Below are 21,095 nucleotides of genomic sequence, written 5' to 3' on the forward strand. Positions count from 1 at the left end.
GCATTCTATAGCCACTCAGACAGGTTTTATTTTAAATGTTAATGAGTTATGCCTAGCAGCTAGCTTGCAGCTATTCAGTGCTTCAAATCCAGATAAAAGCATCCAGCCCGAGTCCTCAGAAGCCTCGAACAAAATGCAAGCAAGCTGTGAAAACAACTTGACCCTGTGCCCAAGGCCGCCAGGGAATCTCTAGGGACCAGGAAAAAAAAAAAAAAAAAAAAAAAAAAAAAAAAAAAAAAAAAAAAAAAAGAAAAAGAAAAAGAAAAAGACAACAAAAACAAAAACAAAAAACCCTGAAACCTTGACTTCTAAAGTAGCAAGTACTGTAATGCAAATGAATGTTGATTAAAAGGCCAACGGAACCCTTTTCTGCCTCTGGTTTCCAAACAAAAAGCTTAGAAAACATGATTTTTGCCAAATCGTCCCAGATCCAGAAGGAAACAACTGGCCAAGACTTTCATTACTTAAAAAGCTTACCCCCTGAATTAGGAACCGAGGTAACGCCTACATTTTCTTGATGTAGTGTTAACGGACGTCAAGATCAGAGTCCGTCTTGGGTCTCACTCGTTAGAAGGGAAACCAGGCAGAAGGGGCTGGCCTCACCTGTCCCAACTTCTCTTTCACATGGTAACATCTCCATCTGCTGGAAAGTTAGATGCCTGCATTAAAAGCACATAATGCTGGTTTTACTTACCTATAAATCTAGGTCAGATCGCCATTTCCATTTCCTGTTTGTCTGCAGTGCTATTTTATCTTATTTAAAACATCTGCCTGTTTTCCGTACTTCCGAGGCCCCCGTAGACTTGATCCCTATGGTATTTGCAGTGTCCCCCCTGACCATGCTCGGTCCTCTCCCCAGTGGCTGGGCAGGTCCCCTGAATCCTTCTGTAGCTGGATCCATCCATCCTTCGGGCGCCCCGAAACCCTTCTCCGAATGCGGATGTCGTTGACCTGGAGGTCAAGGGTTCCTGTCCCCCTCGGGCTGGGCTGGCATTCCTTTGAACTACGATCTTAGCTGTCCACAGCAAGAGCTCTTTCATTCGGCTGGGCAAACTATTCAAGAACTGCCTGCTTCGTCTTTGATTGTAAAAATAAGTAAACCCACAAACATTTGGGCTGCGAGGAGCAGGCGGTGTTTGCCACTCTCTTGTTTCCGGCGTCTGCAAGGTTCGAGCTTCTCAGGACACCGACAATTCGTGCCACCTGGGCCAGGCACCCACTCAGTGAGCGGCCCCGGGAAAGACACGTGCGTCCTGGACACACACACACACACACACACACACACACACACACACCCGACTTCTTCTCTGTCGTTTCTGGTTCTTCATTAGCTCCTTCAGCACCACTTTCCTCTCTTCTTCCGTTGGAGCTGCATCGCCATTTGGCCGTTGCTCGCTTTAAGGTAAACCGAGGTACGATTCCGCTCATACATTACCGCTTGCTGGTGTTAAAGGCACAGTGAGCCTGAGCAGGACTCTGGGCTCCCCTCTCTTTCTCTGGACCGTGAGGGCGTTAGGAGCTTCTCTTAGGCCCATGCTATTTACGAGGGTCAGAGGAAAGAGGGGCCCAGACAAGAAGCCGGGCCCTTTGGTAGCCTCTCAGAAGCTACCAACTCGACAGAGTAGAAGTCCGGCAAGGAAGAAAAGCGAGGCTAGTCCTGCCCTCCTCTTCTGAGCGGAAGGCTGCTCAAGGGCGAGCCGGATCCGAGAACACCGGACTCTAAGAAACCAGTGGCCAGAGAAGCCTGAGCCTCATCCCCCTCCCTCTTCCCGGAAGGGAACTTACACGTGCAGAGACGAACACGCAGGCCTTCCGCTAAAAAGTCCCCTGAGAACGGGAAAGTGAGAAAAGTCCTCTGTCTCCCTGTCTCTCTCTGTCTATGTCTCTCTCTCCACAGCCGCCGACCCAGAGAAGCCGTACACAGCTTTTAATGCCCCCAAACTGGTATAAAACAAATTGTCTTCTTCTGCCTGGAAGAAACACTTGGGTTAATTAAGCCGGGACTCCCACTGATAAAAGGCTCATTAAAATAATGGATCGATCAATTATGGCTAATAGCAAAGCCTGTTCTGTTACAAACAGCAGATCTCGAAGGACTGAGCCCAGGCCGTCAGCACTACCTGCACATGACTACTGTGTGGTGCTGTCCTATTTTGTGCCACTTAGATTTGAGTCCCTGGGGATCATGGAACCCTGTGTTTTGCATCATTACAGCCCCATCAGAGGTGCTCCCACACAATAGGTATTTGATAAGAGCTCATCAGACTGAAACGGACTGGCCGGGGCCCACGCTACTGGTCCGTGAGGGGAGGGAAGATGGCTGGCCTCCTGCTTGGCAAAGTGCGGGCCCCTCCTTCATCTGGTGGGAGCTTTCCAAGCCTCCTTCACCATGGTAGGAAAAGAGTCCCTTCCTCAACACATTTTACTTCCCCTTGAGATAAAATTGTCAAAACGTACTGATATTGTAAAGTAAAGCCACTTTACTGCCATCTGCCAGAAACCTTTAATAATGAATATACAAATCGTTCATCTTTAGAGTCAACACAGCATAATAAAAATATGAAAAAAATCAAAACAATAAAGATACCTACAATGTAAAATGCTGCCCCCCTTAGAGTAACCTGTGCAGTGCACAACCTGAACAACTGTGTAAGGCAGATGACTTTATTCAGGCACAGGCATCTCTGTGTCTAGACTTGAAAAACTGAGCCTACGAATTGGGTGCAAACGGTAGAACAAGTTATGTTCTGCTGCTTTCATAGTGGGCTTTCAGAAGAGTCACTCATATAAAGAGGTAGGAGTAACCGTGTTTTTGTGTGTGGTTACACGGTTGAAAAGGGGGCAGAGGGGCGATCCCGAGTTAGATCACAAGGATTATAAAGGATGACTTCTCCCCCCTCACAAAGTTCTCAGGCCCAGCAAGTCTCACCTGCAAACGTGTCTGCGAAGGGACTTCCCTGAAGACACACCGTGAGTTTCGGTACCAGATAGCTGTGCTGACATATAATGGTCCAGGACGCTGGGTNCTGGAGCCTCCCACCTCTCCCTTGGGGCTCCCCTGTCCACTGCTGTCCCTGCCACTGTGGTCCCCCAGATGCTTTGCTCTTGGGCTGTTCCTTCCCCACCCTCACCCCCCATCGCCCCACCCCCGTTCTTCTTCCTCCAGGAGGAAGGAATTCTGGGAGGGCCATGCCTCCGAGTCAAGGCTCCTTTTCCATTCTCCACCAGTCACACCCACATTCCTGTTCACCCCCACCTGGCACCCTACCTGCTCAGCACCCACCCCCTCAGCATCCCCACTGGGGGACTGTGTTTTCACCTCAGACTCAAACTCTCAACTTCCTCCCCCCTCTGCTCTTCCCCGAGAGACTTCTCCCATAAGTGGGGTGTGGGCTGCTCTCATTCCAGTCACATAGCTTCAAAGCAGGGCCACCTTTGACTCTTCTCTGTCCTCTCCTCCCTGCATGAAGTCCACTATTCCCCTCAAGGGACTCCCCCATGGAGAGTGTCTCCGCCATTGCTTTCCTATGTCATCTCCTTGCACTCCCTCCATCAGCGCCACATCGGGCCCCTCCCCTGATCGTCACCCTGTACCAGGAGGTCAGGGCTCCTGCAGCACTTCTTGCGAGCATCACCAGCTTCCCCAGTCCAGAACCAAGCTCCAGAGCTGGGGGTTAAGACCTTCAACAATGTGATCTTACCACTCGTCTGCCAGTGTTTCAACCCAGTGTGCACGGGTTCTTAACCCAGCCAGGCTGATCGCCTCGTGGAACACGATCCTACTTTTTACATGCTGACCTCTGTGCCTTTGTTTGCCCTGGAATCCCTTCCTTGGATATGGGGATCCGCAGGCAGAGACAGCGAGGACTCAGAGTTTGTACACACCAGCTTGGCCTAGGCTGAGGGAAGAGTTTGCAGGTGAGAGCAAGGGGGGACGATCTGGTTTTTTCAGAGCACATCAGAATTATGTATGTCCCAGGGCGAAGCGGAACTGGTCTGACCCAGCCACGGGAAGACTTGAGGACAGCTAAAAAAGGGTCCCAACTCAGAACGAGGGGTCGGGGTCTGGTCCAGCAGTGACAGGGCAGGCCATCAATCAAGACCAAGAGCAGTGCTGGTCAGTACGGGGGAGGTCCAGTGGCTGGTACCGAAGGCCCAATCATGGAGACACTAGCGTCAAGGGGCAGGACACCCAAACTGGGCCATAAGGAAGGAGGCTGGGTCCTGGAAAACCAGAGCATGAAGGTCAGAACAGCCCTTGTACCCAAACCGTCAGCCCTGAGTAGTAGCTTCATGATGTCCTACCCAAATCCAGGAATGGCTCCAGATCAGAGAGGGCAGATACAAGGATGTGCGTCTTCCTGACTCCTGAACCCCCGGCAGACATCACTAATCAATGATGGCACCTCTTCACCCAGGCATAGTCATAGCTTCAGAATCCTTCACCAAAGATCTCCAAATAGCCACTGGCAACCACTGAAAGTTAGCACATAAATAAATTCTATCTGTTCGCTGGGCCCCAATGCGAATAACATGTTCTCACAGCAGCAAGGTGCTAGGTGAGCAGTTCTTGAAGTTGGACGTGGACCATAATCACCTGGAGGGTGTACTGAAATCCAGATTGCCAGGCCCCACCCCCAGAGTGTCTGATTTAGTAGGTGTGAGCTCACCCCTCCAGCTGGCTGGAATCCTTTCTCCTTGGCTTAAAACGCCCTCTTCTGACTCCAATCTCAGAGAATACCACCAATACAGTTTATATAATCTGTTGACCATGTATTTCGCTGGGAGTGACCCAGACAGGAAAAGTCCACACGCACAAAAAAGTACAGCTCAGTGCGGGGAGTGCTGGGTTGGGGAAAGCAGCTGTGCGTGCGCATAGCCTGGAGACCAGGCTGCCAGGCCTGGAAGGGCAGAGAAGGCTGCTCAGAGGAAGGCACAGGCTGGGCTGGGGCCTGAAGCGTAAGGAGAAGTTCGGGAAGAGGGAGAGAGTTACTTACTGCCTTGGGTTGCTTACCTTTTATACACACACACACACACACACACACACACACACACACACACACACACTGCCATATCTCCATGTCTAGACAGTGACCTCCCCGGACAAACAGAAAATCTTTAATCTACACACGCATTCCTCAGGTGCTTGGCCTCTAGCCCTCAAGGACATTTTTATTCACTGATTGAATGCATGTATTTGCAACAGGCTGGAAGTGCTCTGAGCTTAGGAAAGGAGAAGAGGGGGGTGTGAGGACAAGCGGGTTTGGCAGAAACTACCCGTCCGCCCCCTGTCGTGGGCTTTCGGTGATCTCTGTGGCTGTGAGGATTTCTCTCATTAACCAGCGAGACAGGGGATTGGACATCCAGCCCCTAGGATAAGCCCTGGCGCGGCCCGGTACGCTCGCCTGTACCCGGCAGCCTCTCTGCGGCCGGTGATTCATGGCCCACGGGCCGAGCCTCTGCACTGCCCACCAGCCCGAGGCACCATCTGTGAACGGTCTCCTGCTTGAGTAATAGCCGTGTTTGGCAAATCGTCTTGTACGTTCATAAACAGAGATTGGGCGTTTTCCTCCGCTGCCTTCATTTCAAGCGATTAGGCTGAGTTCGTTCCTATGAGCAACATCTTTCCTAGAATTCAAAGCTTGAGGGTCAGGCCCACTGCTCAGCCTCAACTCATTCCCCAGTGCAGCCTCTGAGGAAGCTAGAGGGAGGCCCAGTGCTCTGATGAGGTCAAGGCAGCATTTTCTGACCGCCAAATTGGTAGATCATGACTCCTTCCCCTGCCGAGAACCACCACTGTTCGATGTGGAAATTTAGACGGACGTTTCTTAGCACATCTCCTTCCTTCCCGCACCCCTTTATTTATATTTAGAATGCAGTTAGCTCATGTCTCACTTCAGGTGGGAGAAGTGACAAATACCCATCTTGCCTCAGATCCATCTTGGTCTCCCCAGAAGACACATGAGCTGACGCGTACGGAATGCCCAATGGATGGGGAAGGAGAGCAGTAATGAAGGCGCTGATTCAAGGGCACATTTGAATGGAAGAAAACGAACCCGGGGTATCATACAGGAGGTTACTTATGTCCCCTCTGCTTCTCCTATTTGAGAACTTCCCTCACCCCACGGTCAAGGGCATCAGGGAAGAAAGTGCAGTAGGGAGTGCCGGAAACGTGTGTTGGCATCACCTCTGAGGAGCACACCCGTGTGCGACTGCTTCAGAGAAAGGAAACGTAAGCCAGGCTCATGCCTATTCTTCCAGGTCTAACCTCCAACCTACTGTGTACTTGAACTCAGACTGGTGTTCATGTAACTTACCAAAGAAAGGATTACCTTTGTTTGTTTGTTTGCAAACCAACAGCTTCAGCATTTTAAAAATAATGATTTGGGGGGAGGGAGGCTTTGGTGGCTCAGTCAGTTAAGCGTCCAACTCTTGATTTCAGCTCAGGTCATGATCTTAGAGTTCGTGAGTTTGAGCCCCACTTTGTGCTCTGCACTGACAGTGCAGAGCCGGCTTGGGATTCTCTCTTTCCTCTCTCTGCCCCTCCTCCATTTGACCTCTCTCTATCAAATCTGGATCTAGAAAAGACTCCCTGCTTGGCTGGGAACGAAATAACAAAAACGAGTGGATTTGTAGGTATGCAAATGTTTTCCAACTTTTGCTGGTTTGGTCATAAGCACCTCCTGAAAGCCTTTGCTTTAGCCATCTAGGAGCCAAGAAAGTCCGAGTTCAGAGAAAGCCACAGAACTCTGTACCCAACAACAAAAAAGCAAACACATTTGTCTTCAAATATCCACGGAACAGTTACTAAAACTGTCTATGTATTAGGCCGCCATACAAACCTCACCATGTTCTAAAAGTTGGAACACATTCAGGGCTATGTTTCTGACCAAAAAAGGGAAACAATAACACTAGAAAATTAATACTGAAAGAATTACTTTGTAATCTGTCCACTTGAAAGTTGTATTCCTTTTAAAGAACACTTTGGTTAAAGAGGCCATCAAAACTGAAGTTAGGAACTATTTAGAAGAAATAGTTTCCAATCGCTGTCTTAAAACTATCTGAACACTTTTGGACGAATTCTATTATATCTCGATTTCCTTCTTTCTGAAGGGAGGTTGTAGCAAGGATTAATAGATAACAACAAAAAAGGTCTAGCATAGGGTAGCTGTTCAACAATGTAATAGCATTAAGGCCAAGCTTTTGTAACTGGAAATTTTGATTACATAGACCGGCCACTTTAAATAACTGGATTGAGACTATGTGGTCAATGTCCAGTGGCCCCAGGAATTTCTATTAACTGAGAGCGATCAGAAAAGTCTTGGGGCCCCCTGCGTTTTCAACCAAGGGCAGTGACAGAATTTCGACTGAGTTGCTTTGAAAAGGACAGTGAGAGAGAGAATCAAGTTGCTGGTAATTACACCCCGGGAGCCTCCTGGCCAACTTGCTGGTTGCATTTACAAGCTAGATCTCTATCCCAACCGGAACCCACTTCGGGATGCCATGACATCAAGGGTTCCAAAGGAAGCTGAAGACCAAAAAGAGACCACCTTTCATTTTATCAGGTTCCTTCCCTGTCTCCCTCCCAACTCTCCTCTCCTTCTATGGAGTATCAGCAGCTTGGCTGTGAGAGGTTATCGCTGGGAGAGAGGGAAGCACATGGTGGGAAAAAGATCTGAAAGACATTTCAAGGTCAGAAAATGGCTTTTTACTACAGGGGAGACGTAGGACTACCATGGCTACAGGATGACAGGGTAGGGGTCCCAGACAGGAAGAGAACTTGACGGAGTGGAGAGGGCTCCCTGGAGTTAAGGCTTCTACTTTGGAGTCCTGCCTGGACCAGCATTTCTGCGGCCTTGTTCCTGTTACCTCTGCAACAGTGACTTGAGGTGCGGAAGACTGACAACCAGGAGGCAAGCTGAGAAAGCCAGGAGCTGGAGCTTTCTCTGGAAATCCTCATGCAAATTCCTGAAGTTGTTACACAAAGTGGGGCATGGCTGGTGGGCTCTCTCTCTCTTGCACGCCTGTGCGCACATATACACACACAGAAAGAAACAATTCCATAAACTACATGCAAAGTGAGCATCATTTCCAATGGTCTGATAAACAATTTTTGTATTGTCTTGAGGGAAAGAGAAAATCTGAGAGATGCCATTTAAGTGCCAAAATAATAGCATTCCTGAGAAATCTTATTGTTTAGGTGGAAGCAACAGGTCAAAATATCTGTGACTAGGGCTGTCCCCCAAACCACAATTTAAGAGCTTGAAATTACCATGAACTCATATGCACAATGTATGTCTCACTTATATAACCCACTGCCAAATAAGCTTTAAACAATTCCATTCTGTTTCCCACTTCCTATGCCCATTACCAGGACAGGCTTTAAAAACTCAATGCAATACATAGCTCAAAGGAAAACACAAATGGTCCAATATGATGTGATCAAAATAAATAAAATGAAACTGAATTTCTATCAATTCTAACGACTGTGCTGGGAAACCTTAAGAAATCCGGAAGTGCTGATGTTTTCAACATTTACTCATCCATCAAGACTTGACTTCGTGGTCATCTCCTCTGTGAGGCCTTCCTGAACCCCCAAAGGGAAACTAGTATTTCCTGGAAACGACTACCTGCCAATTCTCTTAGCAACTCTGTGAGGGAGAGACCATTCCCTTCGTTTGAACAGATAAAGAAACCCAGAGCTCAGTCTGCTGAAGTAACCTGCACATGGGCACAGTCAGTGTCCAGTGAGTGCCTCCCATGGAAGGTGGGAAGCGACCATTTATTACAAATTGCCATGGCCGCCAAAAGGCTAGGTATTAAGATGTGTGCTTTCTCAGGAAACAGCCTCCTTGACCTCCACCGCAGCAACTTCTTACTTGACACATCCCCAAAAGCAAGGGAATCAAGAGCAAAAATAAATGATTGGGACCTCATNGCTTTCTCATTTAACACAATGGGCTCTGAGGCAGGTCATAACATCCCCTGACCACAGGTGAGCAAGCTATTCCGGTCTTGTCCAACGATGCACGAGTGGTGAGTTGCATGGTTGGGACTTGGATGCAAGTGTCAAACTCTAGCCCTGTATGACTTCATGTCACTGCACTGCCTCTTCTGACACGGTCCCGGAAGCATCCACTCCAGCCCACCTCCGCTGGCCAGGGGTCAGTCCCCTTCTCGAGTAGTGCTGGGGAAATTCTCTCCTTCCGCACTTTCTCTTTGCTCTTCCACGGGCTCAAGAATCTGCCATGGCTGCCTACCACCCACCATTTAACACAACAGGCTGTTAAATGATGAGTTTGCAAACCTCCTGCCTAGATTTCGAGATGTTCTGTAACCTGGAGTTTACTGAATTCTAGTCCTATCACGCCACATTGTGAACAACTTCGGAAAGGAAAAAAAAAAAAAAGATTTCTAGTATCTTCTCCAGCAAATAATTAGGCATTGTTGAATAACTTTTTCTAGATCATCTAATTTTATAGGTCTGCACCAACCAATTCACTGTTTTTAGCTGAGCTATTTTACAACTCTATAAATTGTAGAAAACTGATAGTAATGGAAATAAGCTTTGTCAGTGGAAATGCAAATAATAAGCCCTTCTGGCCCCCCAGGAGGCCAGTTTTACATGGACAGCAAATTCCTTTCAGCACTCCTGATGGCCCTCACGTGTGCCTGCTTGCTCCTTTTGAAACAGGGGTAACAACATGCTGATTCCTTCACTGATTAACGAGTCACATAAAGTCTCTGACACATGTTCATTTCATATTTGAAAGAGGGTCATGATTTAACCTTTTCTTAAAAAGTTATTCCCTAACCTTTTCCTCTGCCTGAGCCACCCACTCTCTAGAAAGGCCTGGATCCTTCACTCATCTAGCAACACACTGTGTCTCTCTTCCTTAGTCAGCTCCCCCTTTCCTAGGGACCACAAACGCACACATACACATACACAAATGAACGCACACACACCAGGAACATCAGCCTTTTCCCAGAGGAGGGCAGGGAAAGGGAAGAGCACAAAAGGGAATGTAACAATGAATTCAATGATAGAAAGCTATGAATTAGGTGATAGCAAGCGATGGCCTTTGGGCCAAATCGGGCTTAACATTCCTTTTTGTAAATAAGTTTTATTGAAACACAGCCACATCCATTCATTGATGCATTACCCAGGGCTTCTGAGCTACTGTGGCAGAACCGAGGAGTTACCACAGAAACAAGACCTCCAATATTTACTATCTGGCCCTTTACAGAAAAAGTTTGTTGACTTCTGAATTAGACACAACCTCTCTCCTTGACAGAGTTTATAGTTTTGTGAAAGAAAGTAATGAGCATACATAGGTGAGAAGAAATTAAGTGGATCCCCATGGGTGGAGGGTGGAGATGAAGAAACAGAATGAGGTGTTGAGTATGGATGAAAATGGAAGTAGCTGCCTTCAATAATTCTAACAGGAACACTGAAGTCATGCCATATAAATTATCACTTACGACAATTTTGCTTTTTTAGTATAAAATATAAAATTACTCAAGCATATTAGAAGATACTATGAAATACTTATGTACGGAGCTTAACTCACTTTAATATTTTGTCACATTTGCTTCAGCTTTTATTTGCCCGTCTTTTTTTAATTTAGGAAGATTCAGCTGGGTTTCCTCTCTCATTAACTGACTGTAAAAAGAAGGGAATCTTTGGAATATTTTTTCTACCCCCTGATTTGAAGAAGCTGTTGGCGTTGATGGTTTATTTGTTTGAATTTCTTGCTTTGATCTTATCTCATTTTTATTTTTTTAAAAGTAAGATTCATATGGTTCAAAATTCAAAAGTTACAAAGGATTAAGCAATGAAATATTTTCCTCCTCCTTCTGTACCCCAGCTACTCATTATGAACAATATTATAAATTTCTTATGCTTCCTTCCAGTGATATTTTACAGATACTTGAGCAAATATGTATGTATATTTGTTTTTCCATTTTCTTTTTCCATTTTTTCCTTTTCATCCAATATTTTATTTTGGTGATCCATCCAAATCAGTATATACAGAAATTCTCATTCCCTTTTATCAAGATTTCATAACATTCCTTTGTACGGTTGAAATGTAATTTTTTGACTAGTTTTCTTTCCATAGTGTTTAGATTATTTCCAATCCTTTGCAATTATAAACAATATTATAATAAATAATCATGTGCATTTGTTGCTTCCTCTAAATATAAGAATATCCATAGGCTGAGAAGTAGTAGAATTGCTAGGTCATTTTTATTGATGTACATTTATAATTTTGATAGATATTGCTACATTGTTTTCCATGGAAAAGGTACCAAAATCACACTTCTACTAGCAATGTATCAGGAAGCTCATACCTTCACCATCTCAGGTGATCTTAGCCTTTCTGATCTTTGCTGCTCTAAGATGTGACAAATAGAATCTTAATATAGTTTAAAAGTGCTTTTTCCGGGGTGCCTGTGTGGCTCAGTCAGTTAAGCGTCCAACTTCATCTCAGGTCATGGTCTCACAGTTCGTGAGTTTGAGCCCCACATCGGGCTCTCTGCTGTCAGCATGGAGCCCACTCCAGGTCCTCTGTCTCCCTCTCTCTGCCCCTTCTGGTTTTTTTCTCTCTCTCTCAAAAATGACTATTAAAAAGATTTTTTTTTAAATTGCTTTTTCCCTAGTATCTTTTCATATAGCTAAGTCACTTGCATGTGCATCTCTAAGAACTATTTATTCAAGTATTTTTTGGTCCATTTATTTTTGGGCTACTGGTCTTTTTTATGGGGTGGGAGGGAGAAGGGTGGCCCTTTAAAATCCATCCAAAGTGTCATGGCCATGATAGAGTCTGAAGGCACAGAAGGAAGTTAGTCAATAAGCTTTTCAACTCTTCCCCGGATAAATGGACTTATGTGAAAGGACTATATGTAAGTCTTACCCTTCAGCGGTTCCCTATTACCTACAGAATCAAGTCATGGCCCCTGAGTAAGACATCCGGGCTCTTCATGCCCTAGAAATATCAAATAGCATGTGCTACCTTACACCCCTACCCTAGCTCTGGCCTCTTTACCTTTGTCTCTCATGCCATTCTCTCTGTCCCAATGTCCCTTCACCTCTTTGCCCAATAACTTCGGTAGAACTGAAGATTCAGTTCAAAGGTCACATTCTCTGAGAAATCAGAGAAGATTTCAAATCTCTAAGAATTGATAACTGCATATCATATTACATGCCTCTCTTGTGTACTCCCATGGGACCATGTGCAAACTTCTATTGAAATGATCTCTAAAGAATCCATCACTCCTAGTAATCTCTTCAAGGACAGGAATTGAGTCTTCTCTCCCCATGTTCTTCCTGCTTAAGGAAGACAGCTTATAAACACTCATTGACTTGAAACTCCATAAAAAATTAACCATATAATTTTGAATATGCCCTCTTGGGGTCTTGGTTTCCTCCTCTGTAAAAGGTGAGGGTAAGATTGGGTGACTTATAAGGCCCCTCTTGGATCTATGAATCTATGAACCAATGGATGAAAGAGGCATCTAATGAGGTTTTGTATGCTAGCAAAATACACAAGGGATTAGGAGCTGGGGAGAGAGTCAGAACTCAATTAGAAGATGCATGTACTGAACCCAAAAAATGAAGCACAACAAAATTGGACCCTATTAAGGTGATGTCAGTCGAACAGAATGGCTAAGAGGGATTTTTTTTTTAAACAAAGCATAGATGGGTCTCGATGATTGATGAGATGAAGATGGAGATCGTCAATTATTTCCTCAATTGTATTCACATGCCACTTCCCATTTCAAGAGATCGAGACTAATAACTGGTCCCACTAAATCTAGACTGGCCTTAGTAACTTGCTAGACCAATGAAATGTGGTGGCAGTGAGGGTCTGGGATTCCTAAAGCTGGACCATAAGAAGCCTTGTAGCTTCTAATGGGTCTTTTAGAGCCTGCTCTGGGGAAAGTCAGCTGCTCTCTCGGAAATTTGAGGAAGCCCAAGCTCGCCACATGGAGGGGTCATGCAGGGAGAAAGACACTGGATCCACCATCATTCTTCCTAGATCAGGTGCCAAATATACGAGTGTAGAAACCTTTAAATGACTCCAACCTCTGCCACCATCGGAATGTGAGTACAGAAGAGACCAAGCAAGATCACTCAGTTGTGTGGACTTACCCCCTGGAACAGTGAAAAGGAAAAGTAGTAGTAGTAGTAGTAGTAGTAGTAGTAGTAGCAGTAGTAGTAAAATAATAGTAATAATAATAAACACACTGTCATTTTAAGCCACTCAATTTCAGAGTGATTTGTTATACAGAAATAGCCTAAACCCAAAGAAACCAGCAGACACAAAATAACAGAGGAAAGGGCAGAAGACAGATTCTCACATACGTGGCTTTCAGTCCCAGCTTAACTTACTACTGAGTGGCCTTTAACAAGGTTCTTAACCTCCCGAAGCCTCAGTCTGTGCATCTGTAAAATGAGATGCTTACAGTTCCTATCTCTCAGGGTTAGTGTGAAAACCACTGAGATGACAAAGTGAAGTCACCCAGCATGGTGACCACAAGCCTTCATTCAGGGTGACTGGGAGAATGGTGGCATGAAGGATGCGGGTTGGGGGCTAGGTGGTCAGGAAAGAGTTTGAGGCATGTCGAGTCTGACATCCAAGGAGAAAGTCTGACACATGTCCCATGAGCTCTGGGCCACCTAGCGGTTATGTCGGACGCCTACGGGGCCCTGTAACTGCCTGACTGATTTGCGGCAGAAGAGAAGATGCAAAGGGCAGACCTAGAGGTGGGAAAAAGAGCTGGCTGTTCAGACTGAAGGTCATGTTAACTTGGCCCACATTAAAATGCAGAACGGCGACCCTGCTTGCCACCACACGGTAAAATGCGTCCCTCCATCCCGCTAGCTGACAGTTTGTACAGGGCAGGCCAGGTCACGCAGGACAAGGGAACTCATTTTCACCAGGTTTCCTCAGGGTGTCAAGCCCTGGTCCAAGTGTCCCCACATACATTCTCTCTGAATCTTCCTGACAACCTGTTAGCATCATCCCCACCTCACACGTGCGGTTTAGAGACTCGAAGGAGCTTGTACAAAGCCTCCAGAGAGTAAGTACAGATGATGACGGCCATGCCGATGACGCTATGCAATGCTAGCTGAGCGGCAGCTGGCACTGCTCTAAGCACATTTGGTTTATCATCTGATTTAATCTGCACAGCAGCCAGAGAGGTGAACTACTGTTTTCTCATCCATTTCACGGATGGGGAAAGTGAGGCCCAGGGAAGTGCCGTCTTTGCTCAAGGCCATCCCCCAGATGGGGTATATGTTTATGACATCTGGCTCCAGAGCTGAAGATCCCGAAAGCCCCGTGCTTGTTTGTGTCTGTCACACCGTGAAGCTGCCTCCATACGGACACCTATCCAATGGGATTTCTGTTGGACAGCGGCCCGAAGTCCCATCTTACCGCACTCCACCACTAAAGCACAGTTATTAACAGTTACTAAATATTCCCTGGAGTGATAACGGAGAGATCTCACTGTAAGGGCAGCCCTGTCGTGGGAACTCTCCATTAAACTGCCACCAAGAGAGGCCAGGAGCAGAATTCAAGAAATAGCTGAGGGGGAGAGGGAGGGAAACGGACAAGGCACCTCTGAGGTCCCTGGCCAAATGTGACTAAGCCCCTCAAAGCCCAGAGAAGGGAAGGCCCCGGGGGGCGGGGACAGGCCACGCTGGGAGGCACTTGTCTGGAAGAGCGGGCGGAATCAGCCACCCCTTCCTCCGGGGAGGCCTCAAGGTTTTCTTTTCCAGTCTTGACAGACAGCAGAGCCACCTCTTAGACTCTGGCCCAAGTTTGAGGTATTTGGTAGGAATTATAGCACGAAGCCAAAATGAATGCCTTCCCCACCCCCCCCACCCCTAGCCTCTTCAAATCAGTAAGGCAACTGGTAGTATGAGGGGGAACAGGAAAAACCTCAAAACAGATTATTTTACAAAATAACATAACTCAATTATTTTCAGACGGCAGAAGGGGAAAATCCATTTCTCGCCACATTTAATTTTCTCACTCTCTTTGCTTTATCCTTCCCAAATCTCTGTCCCTGCATCTGGAATGTGATCCTGATGTGCGCGCCCTGTCCTCTGCCAGAAAGGACTCCGGTTGCTGGATTCTGCCCAGAGAGTCGATCCAGCCCCCGCCCCTATTAAAACTGCGGGCCCCAGAGCCAGGAGGGGAGAGGGAGCGAGGGCGTGGGGCCCTGCATGGCCTCGATGCCTCAAATACTTTCTCAAAACCTGGCAGCGGCCCCCGCGGCTCTCGGCTGTACAGCTCACGCCCTCTCCGAGAAGCGGGCCTGCGGGCGGCCCCGCCAGACTCGCCGAAATAGACACCGAAGAGTGTGTCAGTCCCCCCCCACCCCCCAGCTGTAGCCAAGGGAACGCACGCCTCCCGGCCGAGCGTGGCAGGGCCAGCGACACCCCCACCACCGAGGCACAGAGGTCCCACAGCACGCTGCCTGCCACACACGCAGCAGCCCCACCGTGAGGGGCTGTGGACAGTGAGCAGCTAGGGTGGGAGGCAGGCAGGCAGGAGGAGGGGACAGTCCTTTGTGTGTCTCCACCTGCTACGCAACAAGGAGCATGCCGGGTGGTGATCCTCAGCCCAGATGCGCGGGACACAAACGGAGCAACTCCCACGCCCCGTGCACCTAGCTTACACGGGGGGTCCGGACCTGGGTACTTCTTCTTGCCCCAGAGGCACAAGGCTAATACCTNTGACCACCAGGGTCTCCTCCACCTCAGATTGCTTAATGCAGGAAGAGTATTTTCCCTGCTGAAACCCCCTTCCTCCCTTCTTCCCTCCCTCTCTTCTTTCCTTTGTTTCCATCCCTCCACTTTCTTGTTCATCCATTCAACACATTTCCTTTTTTATCATGTTTATTTATTTATTATGAGAGAGAGAGATTGAGAGAGAGAGAGACAGAGAGAGAGAGCGAGAGAGCAAGCACACCGGGGTGGAGCAGAAAGGGAGAGGAGGAGAGACAATCCCAAGCAGGCTCCACACTATCAGCACAGAGCCCGATGCAGGGCTTGATCTCACGAACCATGAGATCATGATCTGAGCCAAAATCAAGAGCCAGATGCTTAACTGAATAAGCCTCCCAGGGGCCCCTCAACACAGTGTCATTAAGCACCTACTATGTGCCAAGGATTTTTTTCCCGGGCTCTGGAAACACAACAGGGAATGAGGTTGATAAGTCTCCATCTTCATCAAGTAAAGTCCTATTGTGTCCCTACACAAACACACACACACACACAAACACACACTTGGGACTGTTGTAGGTATGATGGAAAGAGCTGGAACAGGGGACCAAACAGGGAGTGACTGCATGGCTGCTTTGGTCTGGGTGCTCCTGGAATGTGTCTGGGCCCCAGAAGCCACTATCTGCGGAGTCGTCACCAGCCTCATTGGAAGAGGGCACTAATTAGAACTAAAAGAAGAACCTGAATTAGAACACTTTCCCCAGAAAGCCTTATGCAGAGACTCCATTTCTGGCACATGAAGAAAACACTTCTTCATGCCTTGACCCTGGGTTCTGTGGATGGAAACTCAGTCAAGCAACAGCACTCTGCTTGGGCCCTGGCACGTGTGGACCCAGCTCCCCAAGGCCCGGGCTTGGCTGCCCCAAAGCACATCCCAGCTGAGTAGGGGCTGAGCCAACAGTGCAGGACAGTCTTCTCTACGTTGTGACCCTTCCCTCTTCCAGGGCTCCGCTGGACGAGACATAATCCAGTGATGCTTGGGGCCATCGGTCCGCACTCGCCACAAAAACAAGAAACAAATCTCTGGGCAGAGAGGGCGACGAACCGACAGACGTTCATTTGGAGCTTCCATTTGGAGTATGCACACCCACGCACATAGCGGAAAGAGGCAAATTTCACACTAGCTGGAGGAAAGCACGTCTTGCCTGGAAAGACATCAGGTGTGGAGGCCAATTTCAAATAAAGAAGAGCTCCTTGGTGAGCGGGGTGTGAGGTAGCCAGGATTAACATTCAACCTGATGCATTAAGCAAGTGATATCAGTCTTTTGTGGCTTCTGGTTTTGTTCCAGGAATACCTTTATTTGAAGCAAGACTTGGTCTGCAGTGCATTGAAATCTCCATAAAGAGGACTCTCACCGCAAACAAGGTCATATACTTGAGAGAATCTAGCACAGGGCTCTGCTCGCAGCCGGCATTTAGCAAATGTTATTTTTGCTTTACGGAACATCTTTTTTTTTTTTTTTTTAATGTTTTATTTATTTCTAGGAGAGAGAGAGACAGCGTGAGCAGGGGAGGGTCAGAGAGAGGGAGTCACAGACCGAAACAGGCTCCAGGCTCTGAGCTGGCAGTCAGCACAGAGCCCGACGCGGGACTCGAACCCACGAACCGCAAGATCATGACCTAAGCGAAAGTCGGCCGCTTAACCAACTAAGCCACCCAGGCGCCCCACGGAACATCTTTAATACTTTTGTATCGAAACAACAGGATTCTCTGGGAGGAAAACAATTCTTAGATGCCATGCATTTATCCATCCACCAAGCATGGGATAGGCACCCAACGGGCACAGGAAACACAAGGAAGAACCGGAGGAGTGTGAAGTTTATAGAAGGACATCGTACAAGATGATGGGCTGGAAACACATCCAGAGTTTTATATGTGAAAGGCATTTGTTGACCAGTACCCGCTCCCCCATCTTGACTGGGCAGTGCTGTAGGATTCATTTTAGACTAGGAAAATTTTACAGATAATCTAGTTCCCAAGCCTGAGGCCTGGAGAGATCATGTGGCCCTTTCAAGGCCACACAGTGGCTGTACACGTTGTCTGACGGGCTCACCCCATGCTTGTTAGCAACTGCAGCGGTAGAAATCACATTGGAGCCTGAAGTTTCTAAAGGTGAGATCACGGACCAAGCTCTGTATCACCGATGGCTTTGCCAGATACACAATTGGGATTCAGTAGATTTATGTTGAATCAACAGAGGATTCTTTAGTTCGTCAACTACTTCCTGAGCACAATCTGGAGGAGTCGGATGTGGGATCGAAATGAAAAATCAAAGGTGCCTTCTGAGTCCTTATCTCTTATCCAACTGGGTTAGCGGGAGCCACTCTGAGCTCCTGAACTCTCTCCTGGTTTCCCTCCCCGGTCCGTTCCTCAGTCCCCTTTGTCAGCCCCCTCTCCTCAACAGCCCCTCGGATACAGATACTCCTCCAGGGCTCCATCCTCTGTGCTTTCCCTCCTCGATCGTTTGGCACTCTTGCATGCTCTCTTTATGACATGTGTGTGAATCTCATTGTCTGCTCCCATATTTTGCATGTGCTGAGGTCACGTAAGAAGCAAATGGCAGAGACAGGACTGGAATCCAGGCCTGACTGATTCTTAACTCCATGCCTCCTGCACCAAAAAGCTGAGATTTTATCACCCAGGCTTTGGAAGAACTAGTTGGAACATTATATTCCATAGATAACCTATTAATCAGAGGCTCCTATTATTTTGGGGACCAATAGATCATTTCTGAAATTGCACAGAAGCATTGCCTTTCTCCACAGAGCTGATATATTAATGTGTTAGTACAGAAAACATTTGTATACAATTTAAAGAGTGTTCTGGATCCCCTGAAGCTCATTAATGACTCCCTCTGGGTCAGGGACCTCACATTTTAAGAACCATTTTTTAATGTTTATTATTTTTGAGAGAGAGAGAGAGTGAGACTGGGGGAGGGGCAGAGAGAGAGGGAGACACAGAATCCGAAGCAGGCTCCAGGCTCTGAGCTGCCAGCATGGAGCCCGACATGGGGCTCGAACTCACAAACTGCGTAATCATGACTGAGCCGAAGTCTGACACTTAACCAACTGAGCACCCCCAGGCGCCCCAGAGGGGTCTTCAAATTTAAGAAACAATCCTGTACAGGCACAGAAAACATCTCTGAAGTACTTTAAATAAAACCATCTTTCTCCTCCACTCTGACTTGCCTCTAGTAAGCGAATGCAAACTGCATGACTTACTAGATCCCACATCGTGGATTACTGTGGGATCAGCTTAAGTGCTTTCTACTGAACAACCCGACACCTGATTTTTATCACCATGGCCTATGTAGTACCAAAAAAAAAGTCGCTAGAATCTAAACGAATCAAAGATGCTGTGTCACATGAAGATCTTATTTCCTTCATGCCCACTGCTCTTCCAGGTGTGACATTCCTGGATGAAAATAGAGAAACTTTGCTTCTGCTTCACCATGTCACGTGTCTGTTGATATCAGAAGGATCTGGCGGAGATGCTGTGACCATTAAATGAAGCACCAAGTAGAGAGTGCTCAGCGAGAGTCTGGTAGCAGAGATGGTGTTGAATGAATGTGAGTTATGGTCTAAAGGTCCCTGGAAAGCGGGCCACAGCCCACTTTCATAGCCTCCTGCCCTAATTCTCCTACCTACTCAACTTCTAGACAAGCCACACAGACTAAGGAGCACTTCCCATGGCTCTCAGACTTCTGGGCCTTCACCCACGCCATTCCTTCTTCCTATGATGCCCTTCCACCAACGTATCCATATGGAAAATTCCATCAAGATACAGCTTAAATGTTAAGCTTTCCACTACTCCATGTATACCCAAACTCTGGTTGGAATTCATTTTCCTTTCATTGCAGCCTATAACGCACTGTGCCTAAGCCTCCATCATGGCACATATGATACTCATGCTACAATTATTCATCTCTTTGCTCTGGTATGTGGGTTCCCGAGGACAGACTTTATTTGTAATATCTGGATCCCTAGCAGACCCCAGAGGATGTCTATACACGCTCTGAAATGAACTCCACTCCACTAGCAAATCCTCTCAAGCTCTTTTCTAAGTCCCAGTGACTCTAGAAGCTTTAGTAGAGTTCAAGTATGTTCCAATTGACCCGATTTTAAAAGGCTCCTGCTTTTCAATCCTGTTCCTTACCACCCCAGCAGAAATAGTAATGCCTGCTGCTCAGTTATGGGACCAACCTGTAATTTAGGTCCATACAAAGCCATTGCCAAGGGAGAGAAACAGGTCTGCTCTTCAGAAAGAATGGCTGGCAACCACATCAAGCCTCGGATGAACCCAGACCATGTGTCTTCCACCAGAAGTATACCTTGTGGACCCATCATCCAAGCTTAACCCAGCCGAGGACTGCATGAAAGAGAAACAGAAACACCAGGCTTGATGGTCCTGGAAGATTCAGTCTTTCCACATGAATATTCGACATGTTCTTGGTGGGGAAAGGACAGGAAAAATAGAGAGGACAGGAAGGTATCAACTCTGTTCAAATCACCAACCCACCAAAAAAAAGTGGACATGGTCACCTTTTCTTTTGTTTAATTAATAGGCCCCCTCAGGAAGCTAAAGAGGGAAGGTGTGAGAAGTACAGGGTTGTCGTGATTCTTCAGAAGGGGCTTTTATTGGTGAGCAGCACAAATGTATCGAGAAGTTTCAAAAAGAACCGGCGCTGGCAAACTGTGGGTGGAAAAGCCAAATGACAGAAAGTAGCAGGCTTCCCAAATGCAGACCAGAGTCAGCAAGTCGCCATGACTTGGTAACTGACTCCTGACTAGGTAGGGCTGCTAGAAGGGGGTAGAGAGACAGAAGCAAAGGCATGGATGAATTGGAGACACGCCATAGAAAGGAAGCTGGCTTCCATGTTGTTTTGAGTACAGTCTGGCCACGGGGAAAGCCATCACCAGCCCGGGAGAGGAACCAGGAAAATGCCCTCTCCAGTCTCTGGTGAGAATCTTGGTAAGACCCTGGAAATAGCTGTGGCCGAGAGCTTGCGGGCTCAGCACGGATCATGAGGGCAAGAGCGTGTGTGAGAAACGTTCAAGGATTATTCTGAGGTTATAAAAGGGTTGTTTAGTTTTTGCACAAGGTAGAACTGCAGAGCGATGGTTGAGAGAAGCAGTAAGGTTGGAAGTTTCAGAAGATCCCTAACCTAAGGGGAAAAACGATATTTAGAGGGTAAAAATCCATCAACAAAAGCAATATAGTTTAAGGGCCTATTGTATATCTCTGTCTTACTTAGGTCTACTTTCCCTAAAGAAGGGATTTTGGGGGGGGCGGGTGGGGA

The sequence above is a fragment of the Crocuta crocuta genome, unplaced genomic scaffold (assembly GCF_008692635.1).
Source record: "Crocuta crocuta isolate KB4526 unplaced genomic scaffold, BGI_CrCroc_1.0 scaffold130, whole genome shotgun sequence".
Classification (NCBI taxonomy): domain Eukaryota; kingdom Metazoa; phylum Chordata; class Mammalia; order Carnivora; family Hyaenidae; genus Crocuta; species Crocuta crocuta.